Here is a 13410-nt window from a genome sequence, read left to right as displayed (position 1 = left end):
TACATCAAAATCCACCAACGTATTTGTGTAGAACTGTTTTGGACCGTTTTTGCTTGTAAACCATATCTTACCTCTCCATGTTCAGATACTTTGAATAAGCAATGCTGCAAGCAAGAGTTTTACTTATGCACTGAAGTCATGCAGATTACTTGTAGATTATTGTGATGTTTTTATAATACGTTAGGCCTCTTCTTCTGACGGCACCCATTCACTGCAGAGCATCCGTTGGTGATTTGTTTGAAAAAAGAATCAAACTTATCTATTTTGAGTAACCTGGGGCTGAGTAAATTATTCCTTTAAAGTTTAATTGATTACATGCTTGTTTATCCTCCATTTCATATCATCAGTTTGAATAGTGTGTACAGTATGTGAGACCCTTTTAAAAAAGCTCTCTGGATTTCGAGCCCAGGCTGTTCACATGGTAACCAGGATATAGGAGACACTGTACACAAAAGGACCTCCAGAAAATCCCTTTGAATCTGTCTCTTTTATGGCCAAAGCACTGTAGAACTGCAAAGAAAGGATTTCCATTGTTCCTAGATGCTATTTTTCCACATTTCTTTCTAGTCAGAGGTAATAGCAACATGAAGCTGACAGACTGTCTAACTGCGCACTGGTGCTTGATAAGCTGTCAGAACACAAAGCAAAGCGAAACAATCTATGACAATGAGAGGCTGTGATTCACCCGGCATCATCTCTGAGCCATTATGCTTACTATCACAGACTCTGGCAACTAAACGATCGGCCACACAGAGCATTTTAAAGAGGTCAGTAATCTCCTTGCCAAGTATGGCTGTTCTAGTAATAGCCTTGTGGTTAAGACTTTTTTTTCCAAGACAATCAATATTAATCTTTTGTTCTCTGGACCTGTGACGCGCGAACACACACAGTCATGGCAACATCAAGACTCTTTCCAGGGGTGCACAGATTTCCTCGGATGTGGTTAATTCTGTTTACATTATTCACCTCTCCATGACGTGCATTTCATATCTAAATGAATACATAACCTGCTTTTGTTTAACCATAAACATGACCGCTAGCAAATGTCGAGAGTAGTGATTGATTTGTGTCTACTACCTGTAATGGAGCACACTGCTCTTCTTTAATTCACTTGCTCCCCTTTCTCTTGATCTCTCTTGTTTGCCTAATTAGACCTGAATGGGTGAATGAAGAATGGATTTGATCCTCCACAGTATTTGTTTTGTATCTCTGTTCTGAATTTTAAAATTCTGATTTTTCCACCGATAAATTATGTAAAGTGAGACAGGCATTTAAATCAGTGCTCCAGGTGGTCACATGTCATTAATATTTAGATTTTACATTCAGGCCAGGTTGATTTGACTGCTGCATTAGCATACAAAAAGCATTCTCAAAACTTCACGTTTGAACCACCGATGTTACATTAACTATTTTAATGATGCCCTGGCTTCTGGACCTTGAACATTTCATTGTGTCTATGCAGTCTCCCTAACACTGTTCGGGAAGCAGACACACTTGTCAGTTTAAATTTCGATTAAAGACACATCTCTATATCCTGTCTTACACATAACATACTAATACGCTTCTATTATTCAACTCTGTTAAAGGACTGTTAGGCTTCGTTTCATTAGATCAGCTGGAACCAGGAACACTCCCCATAACACACATTGTACTTGTTACATCGTAAAAATAGAACAGCATCTAGGCTAATATTAGTCTGTTTCTTTTTTATTCTGTTTCTCAGTTCGTATCCAGATCAGATTATGGATTAGCACCAAGAGATGACCTTCATCGGAGACCAGAACACCTAGATGAGCCCTGTGGACAGATCACCGGAACCAGACACACACACACACACACACACGCACACAAAAAAAGTCCTTTGCACAAATTGATGATCTTAAAATTGAACTGGAAATGAAGTGCTGGGCGTCCAGCCAGAGGAGAAATTGTCTGCTCAACCCCTCCGCTGTCGCCTCTGGTTTGCTTAGTTGGGTACACTTAATTTCTAGCGATTGTCAATTTTGTTGATTTGATTACAGAAACCAACTCTGCATTTAATAAAAAAACAAAGTGTTAATCTCGTCAGTATGCATCGCTATGTCTCTATTATCCTATTCGATACTGTTCAGTGCTTTGATACAATATGTATTGTTAAAAGTGTTTAATATACAGGGTCAGAAAGCTCTCGTATTTAACCAAAACAAATTGTGTTCTGAAGATGAACTTATGGGTTTGCAACAACATGAGCGTAATGAGTCAATTTTCATGTTTACGCAAACTGTCCCTTTAAACTGAATGTTGGTAATATGTTGTTAGAACATACTTGTAAGGAAGTCGTTCTTTATGACTCCTTCATGAACAAACAAAGTCCACAGGGAAAAATGAACAAGGGTAAAGCAGACATCACGGGTGCAGTGGTGGGAACAGTGTGTTGACGGATGTAAGACCTCAGTCTGTGGAGCCGACAGTGAGAGAGATCTCCATCTGTAGCCCTGCTGCTCACTTGGCTATAGGCAAAGATCTCGCTCTTCCCTGGGAATATGTGTAGGTTATCTTTTACATGTGTCATTGGAGTTCACAGGGTTCATGAGGTTTTCTTGATAGCCCTGATACATTATTGAATTCTTGGCAACATCTAGCTTTCTAGATGTTAAAAAAAAAAAGAACAAAAAAAGAAAAGGGCAGCTCAGTCAACCAAATACAATGGATTAATGTAATGAAAAAGAAGAAGGGATTTACAGACAAATAGATTCTTGCTAATTACAGACCTGTTTAGAGAAACACATGAAAAGAGTTTAAAAGATGTTTAATTAGCCTTGGCTTTCTCTTTTCTTCCAATTTATCAGTTTATCAGTTTTATTTTCCTCTGCTTTTCATGCACAGCTATTCATAAGCAGGTGCAGTTGTAGCCTATTTTTTTCTGATTAACTTTTATTAGATCGAATTGAAAATAGGAATGCTAATTTTGGTTATTTTATTTATCATTAACGAGAGACAGTCGGTTACCCAAACGACAAGATTGTTAAATTACAATTAAATTAAATTTGAAATTTGAGAGGCTGCTCGCTGCAAAGCCAAATGGGAGGAGCTAGAGCTCCAGCTCCTCCTCCCTTGATGTAGTGGTGGGTCCAGATGGCCCGCGGCGAAAATAGAGCGCATTCGAACTAATATACAACCTGTATAGCACAGTAAGAAAACTGTACTTTAAAGTACTTTGAGTTTCATTTTCATTTATTGTTGTCTCAACATTACTAATGTTATGTTTAGACCCCATTCTATTAATCAAAGAATCCTGAAACAAAAATTAAGCTGTTAACAACACTAATAATAAAAATAAATATTTTAAATAAATAAAAACCTTACAAACTATAAATTATTAAACCTTATAGGGTTTAATAAAGCCTTAAATTCATAAAATGTTTCTTGTTTTTACTGTGTGTTTAATTAAATAAATGCAGTATGCTTTGATGGGAGATTGTTTCCACTATCATATTTGTCTTTTTGAAATTATAGTATAAAATCAGAAATACTTCATACTTTATAGCCTCATCTTTTAAGCAAAGGTGTGTTTGAGCATACACTTTTAGACTTTTAGATCTTGTGCTGTATGCCATATTTTCACATTACGTTGTTTAGTTATTTCATGTCTTGTTTTATGGTGTTACTGTTGCGGCAAAAAATGTAATAAATTTGAATAAAATGACCAACAGTATAAATCACTGAATAATGTAGGAACATTTAGATTTATGAAGTCTTTCAGGAAAAAAAAAATCTTACTAAACCCAAGAACCATACTGAGACTATTAGAGAAAGTCTTTCTGTTCTGGATATTGGTTATTTTCATTCCCACCATCACAGTCCCTGAAAATGTGGAGAACAATTTAAAACCCTTGACTACTAGAATCCATTAACTCATGCTGATAGTGCTCTCAGAGGAAGGGGAGGATGGGACTGGAGTCTACAGCATTTGTGCTGGCCTTGAGCCACACCAACTGTTCGTAGGACAGACACCCACAACCATACAACACACTAAAGCCTGCTCAAGACACAATTGTACGATCTGAATTGTACAGTCCACGTCAGGCACAAGACAACAGTGGCAAAATCAACCTGTACAGGATCAGTACCTCATGCCATAATCCTCTGAAATATCAGACCGCTGCACACTTCTGAGCTGTTTGCCCTCATATCGAGAGAAATCAATGGGACTTTGAACCTGTGCTAATACCGCAAAAGTCAGGGGTCATTGCTAAATTTTGGCTAGGGAAGAAGTGTTAGAAGAATCATATTTGAAAATATTACTGTTTTTTACCTACCTGCTCTCATGGCATAAAACGTACCTGGGTGCACACAAGATATGTACCAACAAGTACATAAAAGTGTACTTTTCGCACAATTACTTGAAGAATATCATGTTATGACTTCAAAACAATATTAATATGGGAGATTTGAAAACTACTACAAAAAGTGCACAGAAGTAAATATTTTTATGAGACCAGGTTCAAATAAATGGAGAAAGCGTATTTCCAAAGCCAAAGCATTTTGAGTTCGCAGCTATTGATGTTGGTGGATTTCGTAAGTAAGTAAGAGCACAATGTCTTTTAGAAAATCTCTATATTTCCTGTGGTCACTGCACAAGATAGCAACTGGTTTAAAAACTGAATGTGAATGTGCCGAGCAATTACACTGTGATGAAACATATTCGTGATTTTCTATTCAGCTGCCGCTCTGACCTTTCCTTGTCTGCTTACATTTTTCACTCTGATTATGCTTTTGTGCTATCTCTCTCAAAGTCAATACAGCTTTATTGGAATGACTGTAAAGGCCTGAAATATTGCCAAAGCTTTGGAGTGCTTGCAGGTGCAATAAAGCAAATCTCTTTCAAAAATGATTTGAATTTTTTTTTCATCGTATTCCAGTATGATAACGTTGTTAGACAACATTTAAAAAAAAAGTGTGTGTTGTTCTAGTCTTTGATTTTCCAAAAGAAATTGATTTAACAAAACAACGCTTTCAATCCCACCAGTCCTAGAGCACACATAGATTTTTGCCTCCTTTAGCGCTGCATTCTTTATAGCAACACCTTACCAAAAAATAATAAAAGATCATTAATATTAATCAAAGAGAGCGCTGCGTTTAAAAGTGACACTGCATCATGTCATTATGATACAATACAAAAGCAAAAGTTCAAAATATTAGGTTCAAAACTTTGTGCACTGTGTGTTTTTGCTCTGTGTAAAGTGTTAATCTGTCAGGAAAAGCACTGAAGGTGAACTAGAGGACAATACTATTGATTTTCTGAATGCACTTTGTTTTTGTTCTTTTACATCTCTATCAACAGTGTGCATTGAGCAAATAACAGCTACTGAAATAAGCCTTTCCTTCATTCCTAGAGAAAAAAAATAAGCATGATTTACAATACAATTCACAACATGAATCAATTTCCATCTCACTCTGAATTAACACAACAAATATTTCAATGACGTACCGCAATGATTTGCGTCTGGCTTTGGCAGACTGTGAGTAATCATAAACAACGATGAAAGGGAATAATGATCTGTTCTTATGTCCTCGGGGTAATCAGCGATCTGAATGCAAGCCCACGGTTTTCACCGATAGGAAATAAGTAGTCTTTTTTTAAAACATACTTTTTAAACATTATGTCTTGTTCTGGCACACAATGCCGCATGTTAAAATAATAATATTTTTAAAACGTCAGCAACAACAGCTGTTTTTATGTGAATTCTTCTGTATAAATTCTTTCCTCTGACTCTATGTAATATCTGAGACCCAGTAGGCTGAAGCTCAAATAAAGCATGCCCTTTTCAGAAATGTGACTTTTCTACAATAGATTCACAATTTGAAAATGATAATTATTATTAAACAATTTGCTTAGAAAAAATAAATATTTGTACAACTTTTTAAACTATTTATTGCATTTTTTTTATATAGAGAACGTTTGAAGCTTGTTATCACGTTGACATTTTGTTTATAATCAGTCTTCACAAGATTAGAAAACGTCATGACGAATCAAGCTGATACTTAAATGTTAAGTATGCTTTTGATCTATTAAAATGTCCTTTGGGTTAAAATTTCACATTTTGCTAAACCTTTAAAATATATGTTTTTTTATTACTCAGCAAAATAATTTGACCTATTTGAAAATTGCTCTTCTTCGAAATGTCCACTACAGTGGATGCTCATATTTGATACAATACATATTTTAAATATGAAATACACATATCCAGTAATATATAATAAAAAACAATGTGTGTGTGTGTGTGTGGTATTTCCTGTTATGTGCAACAAATGTGCCCATAAGGATAGTAATGCCAGTAAAGTTTAAACTTGTGGGGACAATTTTGGGAACAAAAGAATTGTTTATGGTAACTTTAAAGACAAATAAAATAATACAAAAGAAGCAAAAAATAATCATGAATGTTCAAAAATGAAAACTCTTCAAATTTACTCTGAATATTATCACCCCACCTCATGCACACATGTACTTTTCTGAAAAAAGAAATTTGTATATGTATGAAACAAAATACAGATTACATTAAATGTGCATGATCAAAACCCATATGTCATAACTATAGAAACATAAGTTTCAAACCACAGCTCCAGAGCTTTAGATCCTACAGCAAAACTTTGCGATGTTGTTTAAGAATGAAACAACGATTCGTATTTAACAATGTAACAACGACATCAGTAACGGTTACTCATATTACAAAAACATAACATTTTATTGCTTTAAACCAAAAAACATTTAAGATTACGCTTCATTTTGATAGTCCACTTTGGACATTCTACTAACTATAAGTAACTTTGTAATTACATGTCAACTAGTTCTCATTATTTTACAACTACATGTCTGCTTACTATCAGAGTAGGCTCGGAGTAGGTTTAGGGGTAGTAGAATAAGTTGACATAGGCCTATACTTGCAAAGTTTCTCATAGTCATTATGTGTTATATTGTGGACCCATCAATAAAGTGTTAGAAGTTATTAAACAGACAGTCTACTAATACTCTAATGACTGCTAGTTGACATGTAGTTGAAAAATTACTTACGGTTAGTAGAATGTGAACTATCAAAATAAAGTGTTACCTCATTTAATGTCCATTTCGATGGATGCAGTGTCCGGAGGGATGAAGTCAAGCAAACCATGTCAAGCAAATTACAATAAATCACAATCATTCCACTGTGTCTTGTAATTTATATCCTATATGTCAGAATTAAACATACTTCATAGTAGTCACTTTCCATTGCAGCTCATGAGCCAGTGCTTAGGAACTGTCTGAATCTTATCTTAAAATTAGTCTTATATATCTAGGATCTCCAGCATGTTCCCTCCAGGTAATCTCATCATCCTAATATGCCTTCATCCCTTCATGTTTTCCACAGTCATCTTCCTTCACTGTGATCTTCGGTGAAAGCGTGTATATTGTGTTTTTTCTGAAGAGCCATATAGAGTGCAGTATTCTCTGATTGTTCCTGAGTCTGCAGGCTCTTCAGGGTGCTTAGAGTGTAATTGTAGCCCTCCTGCTTTCAGGAGTGGGTTCTGTTATGTGAGTCCACCACCATATGTCAACTATACACACAAACACACACACACACACACGCCTTACTGTTTTGGCCATGGGGTAAGGTCACTATATATTATATATATATATATATATATATATATATATATATATATATATATATATATATATATATATATATATATATATATATAAAATAAATATTGCCTGGGCTGCCTTTTCTTTACAGCTTGATGAAGTATTATAGCCACAGCCTAGACGAAATTTCTCTCGAGCGAAGGATGTGTAATCGATGCTAGCTCGAGAGGTTGTGGAAGTGAAATGAAGAATGAAGAGAGCAATTTTTAGATTACACTGGATGATTCTGTGATAGGTTTGTACTCATTTCATTAGTATTCCTCTCATGCAAGAGTGCTGCTGTTTGTGTTTATCAGGGTGGGCATGCTGCTGCCAAAAAACTCTTTGGTTGTTCCGAAGCAAAATGAACCGCAACAAAGTTGCCAAGACCCTCCGAAAAACATACATTTAGAGGGAGAATTCTTGTGGCCTTTTATCACAGCGATAATAGAGACGTCGCCTGCCTCTGAAATTACCCTGAGTATGAAAGAAAACCCCTTCGTGTTTTCTCTTTGTTTGTATTTTCCACTCCTGAATCCCCAGGGAATCAATTCAATTATGCAGATTATCTTTCCGACTATTCCAGTGTACCTGTGACCCACTTATCAGCACATTTCTCATCGGATTCATTCAGACAACGAGTAATAAGGGCTTTTAACAAAGCACTTGGTTATTCTGAAGAAGAAAAGCAGTCTTGGAGATGGAGCGAGGGCTTTTGTAACTGGTTTTGCCAAAGGGAGTGAATATGGTCATTAGAGCTGAGAGAGAGAGGCAGGAGGGCCGTGATCGCAGCTCTGATTAGCTCTGCTGCTTCATGTTTCCTACGTGACCTGGTCATAGTCGAGCTCCACAGTGTGAAATGCAGTACATGCTCTGAGAAAATAGCTGCAGCTGGACTCAATCAAGTCCTGTGGCACTGAAGACCAGCGCCAGTAACCCAGACCATTCTGTTAGAAAGAGAAACATTTTACTAATGATTTAACTATATGCTGTTTACCTGTATTCACCCTGCCTAAAATAAGAGTTCAGAGGAGCTGATGAAATAATTAGCCTGATCAATTTTGCGCAAAAGTTTTATGTGCATTAGTATGATGTCAATTGCATGAAAATGTATGATATTTAGAAAAAAATAAGCATGAAAATTCACCCAGATTGTACAAAAAGTATTTGAATTAGACTGATTAAAAAAATAAAAATTACTTTTCCTTTTTGCTGCACAGACTATAACACAGCTCTAAGTGAATCAAAACATCCTGTAAAGGTTCGCCGTAGTTATTACGTCTCAAAATTAAGAGTCGACTCTGAATCATTGAAACGAGTCGTTTTTGAAACAAGTCCCAAGCCGTTTCATTGCGATGTCAAAATGAAACATCAGCATATCGCCCACCCTCTTGTTGGCGTTTTCACATTAGTCTGAATGAAAATGCTGTTGAGGTTTGGAAAAATGAATCGTTGAACGAATCGTTTGGGAGTCGTTGAACAAATAAGGTAAAAATAAAGCCCCAACACCACAATATGAACCTTCAAGTGTAACAACAGACATTTATGACAGCTTGGGGCTTTAAAAGGCTGTGTGGATGGATCCTTAGTGTTTTGAACAAATTGGAGTGAAAGATTCAATGACTCACTTACTTCCATAATGAATCAGTGTCGGTTGAATAACGGATTCCATGACTCACTCATAAAGAAAGTGATTTGTCTCTATGCTTAATGACATGCAGAAAGAGTTGTGCCTCACCAGTAAAAGCAAGAGCAGGATCTGACCTCATTTATTTCCAAATTTGACTCGGGACACCCATGGTGCTGAATCCCTTGATGTTAAAGTCCATGTCTTACAACTGTAGTGCCAGACCTTTGATAGATGCTCAGTGTGGTGTACACGCGTCTCCGGGCAAAAGGAATGGTTTCGTGACAGTTTATTGCAATATTATGTCTTTTATCGATGTTGTCAGGTGGAACATCTTGAGAAGAAAATAGACATACTGTTAAAATGCTGTGAGCGGATTTATATGTATTACAAAGCTGACTTAATACCTTTGCTCAATGAAGTAATCTGAGGCTACAAATCACTAATAAAATGTCCGGTCTGCAAAAATCAATAACCCATTGCGTGCTCCAGTTCAACTTGAATTTCTTATATTAAATATCGCTTTCTCTTTCAGCTGACCCTAAAAAACATGTTCTCTGAGCATCAGACATCCTGATAAAATGAAGCATTATTTATATTGACACAAGGCAACACGAGAGCAATTTCCTCTACTTTGATACAGGCCCAGCAGAAGATGATTACAATGTAATAGAAAGTGTGTTCAATCAAGCAGGATTACCGTAGAAACCAGAGCATTGGAAAGACTAAATGGTCCAGTAATGGCCCATGAACCCACAAACCCATCTCGAGGGGCCAGCCGCTCTAACAAAATGAACTCTGCCAGTAAAGCTCGTTTCACACAACACGCAACAGAAAAAAATCACCTAAGCAATGCAATGTGGAAGATGAAGAAGTACAGAAATACTGCCACCGATTTTTTGTCAGAGTTCTTTTAAAATCCTCATTTGTGAATGTCGCTCTAACTGCAAGCTGCTCTCCAGAGAGGAAATTATTGATTATGTAATAAACTATTTACAACTCTTCTAGTTAAAAGAAATGAAAGGCGATGCAAATATTTACGCTCTTTTAATAGATTCTGTAGCAGCCTGGCCGGTCGCACAACGCATTTCCTTCCCTTAGCTGATTGAAACATCGAGTATGTCTTTCTTCTCCCTGGATGTGAACGATGTTCTCAGGCTAAACTTAATGCCCTCAATAAAATATAACTTCATATTTCAGAATGAAATTAAAAATTCATGTCCATTCCTTCAGAAGATCTGTCAAGTGTGTCGAGCTGCTCTAATATTAAAATGGCTCTTGTTTCCTTCTCATTCTCGCAGCTGTAGGGGAACTTCTCAAACGTGACTCCCCAAAATGCTCATCAGTCAAGCTGATATATTATTGCGGACTCTGTGGATTTGATCCAGCATAACAAGTAGTAGTATATCATAGCGCTCACACAATTCGCTCGACTGAGCTTCATACAACACAAAAAGAGATATATTACAGCCTACAGTCAGACAAAACCTCCTCATTCTTGCCGTTTGTCTTTCTCTTACTATACATCTCATTTTCATCAGTATCCAGGAGAGTGGAAATTATAGCCCTGAATTTTATGACCGGCATGGGAGAAATGAATTGATAAACAGATAGGGCGGCTGCAGCTCTTGTTTAAAGGGTAAGAGGCACTTGCAAAAGCATTAATGCAAAATTCTCCCTCCCACCCATTGTCGACAGACTTCTTTGTACTCTGAGATCTCAACAAGTGACAGAAAAAAAGATGCCTCATAAAACTGAAGAGGATGGGGGAAAATAAACAAACGCAGTGGAAAAAATGAAGAGAGAGTCAACGACAGACGTGTGAAGAGGGTTGAGATGAATGGAGGTAAGGATTCGTGAATTCCAGATTACTTTGGCCTGCCATGGAACTACTAGGCCGCAGGCGACCAATTACACTCCACATTGCTGGAAAGGCAATGTTTCACGGAGCCATACATTATTTATTAGCCTTAATACTCACTGCACCTTTTTGCGTGAGCCACAGCACTGCATTTCTTTCTTTCTCTGACTTTTACTGCAGTTGAGTCACCGAGGATTCCTCTCATTTCACACCAGCGTATATCCTATAAAGTTCTCAAAATTGCCGTCAGGGATTAGTTTAATATCGTGCTGCGATTCGTTATTATTCGTTGATGAAACCGTTGATTCGCGGTGAATAAGCCACGTGCGCCATCTGTTGGTTTGATCTGTTGGTCCGTTTGAGATCAAGAATAGGTCTTGGAAATATTTAACGGCACAAATTATAAGCACAAGTAAACAGTATTTTAAGACAACGGCCTTTTAACGTTCAGCGTAAATCCTTCACCTTTATTAGTGTAAGTGTGGTATGTCTTCATGCACTTTTCATTGCCGATATACGTCGTAATAAATCATTCGGTAGGCCTACCAATTTTGATTAGTGATAATTTCCGTACTTTTGTAGTTTCTGATGGAACAGCGATTGGGAAGCATAGACCACGTCTGCACCTACATATCTGCCAAGCAGCAGAAAAATTACAGACAAACTAATTTGTATAATCAATGTTAAATGTCAGATGCTGAAAAACCTGAACACTCCGCTAGAGGGAGATAGAACACAATTTTTCCTACTGTCTCTCCTTTTTTACTTTTCAGTCAGTCAGTTGTAGATATTTAAAGGTACACACAGGTGGCGTATTCTATACGTAATATAAATATATATTATTGTAAACAGAGTTTTATTGCTTCTATTTTTATTCGCAAAATATCTAACGATAAACATGGGGGTGCCCGAATATGTAGATTCTTCATTAGTGACTATTTCAATGGGCAGCTATCCGCCATATTGGAACGACCAAAGGTGGTCTGAAATCACAAGTCAATGCGAGTTGACTGTAGCTTACATCTGAAGGCGTAGTTATTATATACATGTACGGATATTCAGATATGCAATTGGCAAGTAAATGATTTTGTAACACAGTGAATCAAGAAGAAGTCTTTGGCTGACATCAAAAAGTAAACAGTAGTTTAATAACCTGTTATATTGAGTTTATATTCTCTTATATTTTCAGCTGTAAAAGATGATCTAATTTAAATCTCAGACTTTTTTACAACCGGAGACTGCTCAGTGTTATGACATCTTGAAATAAATCATTGATTTTGTAATGTAAGCGGCAACATGTTGACCGTTCCAAGACACCAGACATGTCTGGAGCAGTAAAATGCGGCATCTATGTATACATAGCCAGTCCAAACCTGTTCCTAGGTGGCCGCTGTCCTGCGGATTTTAGCTCCAACCCTTACTAAACACAACCGAATCCTTTAATCGAGGTCTTCAGACTCACTAGAGACCTCCAGGCAAGTTTGTTTGAACTGGCTAAAGCTAAACTCTGCCAAAAAAAAAACAAAAAAAAAACAGTGGAGCTTCAAAGGAATGACTCAGTGAACCAGTCAGTCAAACCTTTATCATGACTTTAAAATGACTTCGGTCAGAAGTAATGCTATTATACACATTCAGAAAGGTTTAACTTTTTATCAGAAAATTAAGTTATTACAAAATTATATTTGCATCTTGACGTATGTACAACTATTAAGGCGTTTTAATCATGTCATCGAAAAACATAAGTGTAAGGTCTTCCTGAAAATTGTGTTTAAAAAGTATGAACTAAACAATTATTGTGACACGAATCATTAAACTTCCAGTTTTGACCGACATGGAACAAATAGCTAAAAAAGGGTAGTCCACCCAAAAATTAAAATTACCCCATAACTCTTCCTTCAGATAAATACAATCAGACTTATATTTATTAAAAGAAAAGAAAAGAAAAGAAAAGAAAAGAAAAAAAGAAAAAGTCCTGTCTCTTCCAAGACATATTATGGCAGTGAATAGTAGTTGATATTTAAGCAAAATAAAGTCCATTCATCCATCGTAAAAATTAGTCCACATGGTTTTGTGGGGTTAATAAAGGCCTTCTGAGTTTAACTGATGCATTTGTATAACAAAAATATATTTAAAACTTTATAAACCATATTAGATTTTGCTAACTGTTGTTCGTGAGAGAGCAGTGTTCCAGTGGATGACGTCGGACATAACCATTACTATTTTTTAAATCCTCATTTTGTTCATCTAATTTTTTTTCCGCTTTCTCGCCGTGCTCCTGGA

The sequence above is a fragment of the Puntigrus tetrazona genome, chromosome 12 (assembly GCF_018831695.1).
Source record: "Puntigrus tetrazona isolate hp1 chromosome 12, ASM1883169v1, whole genome shotgun sequence".
Classification (NCBI taxonomy): domain Eukaryota; kingdom Metazoa; phylum Chordata; class Actinopteri; order Cypriniformes; family Cyprinidae; genus Puntigrus; species Puntigrus tetrazona.
Note: the sequence above shows the minus strand (reverse complement) of the source record.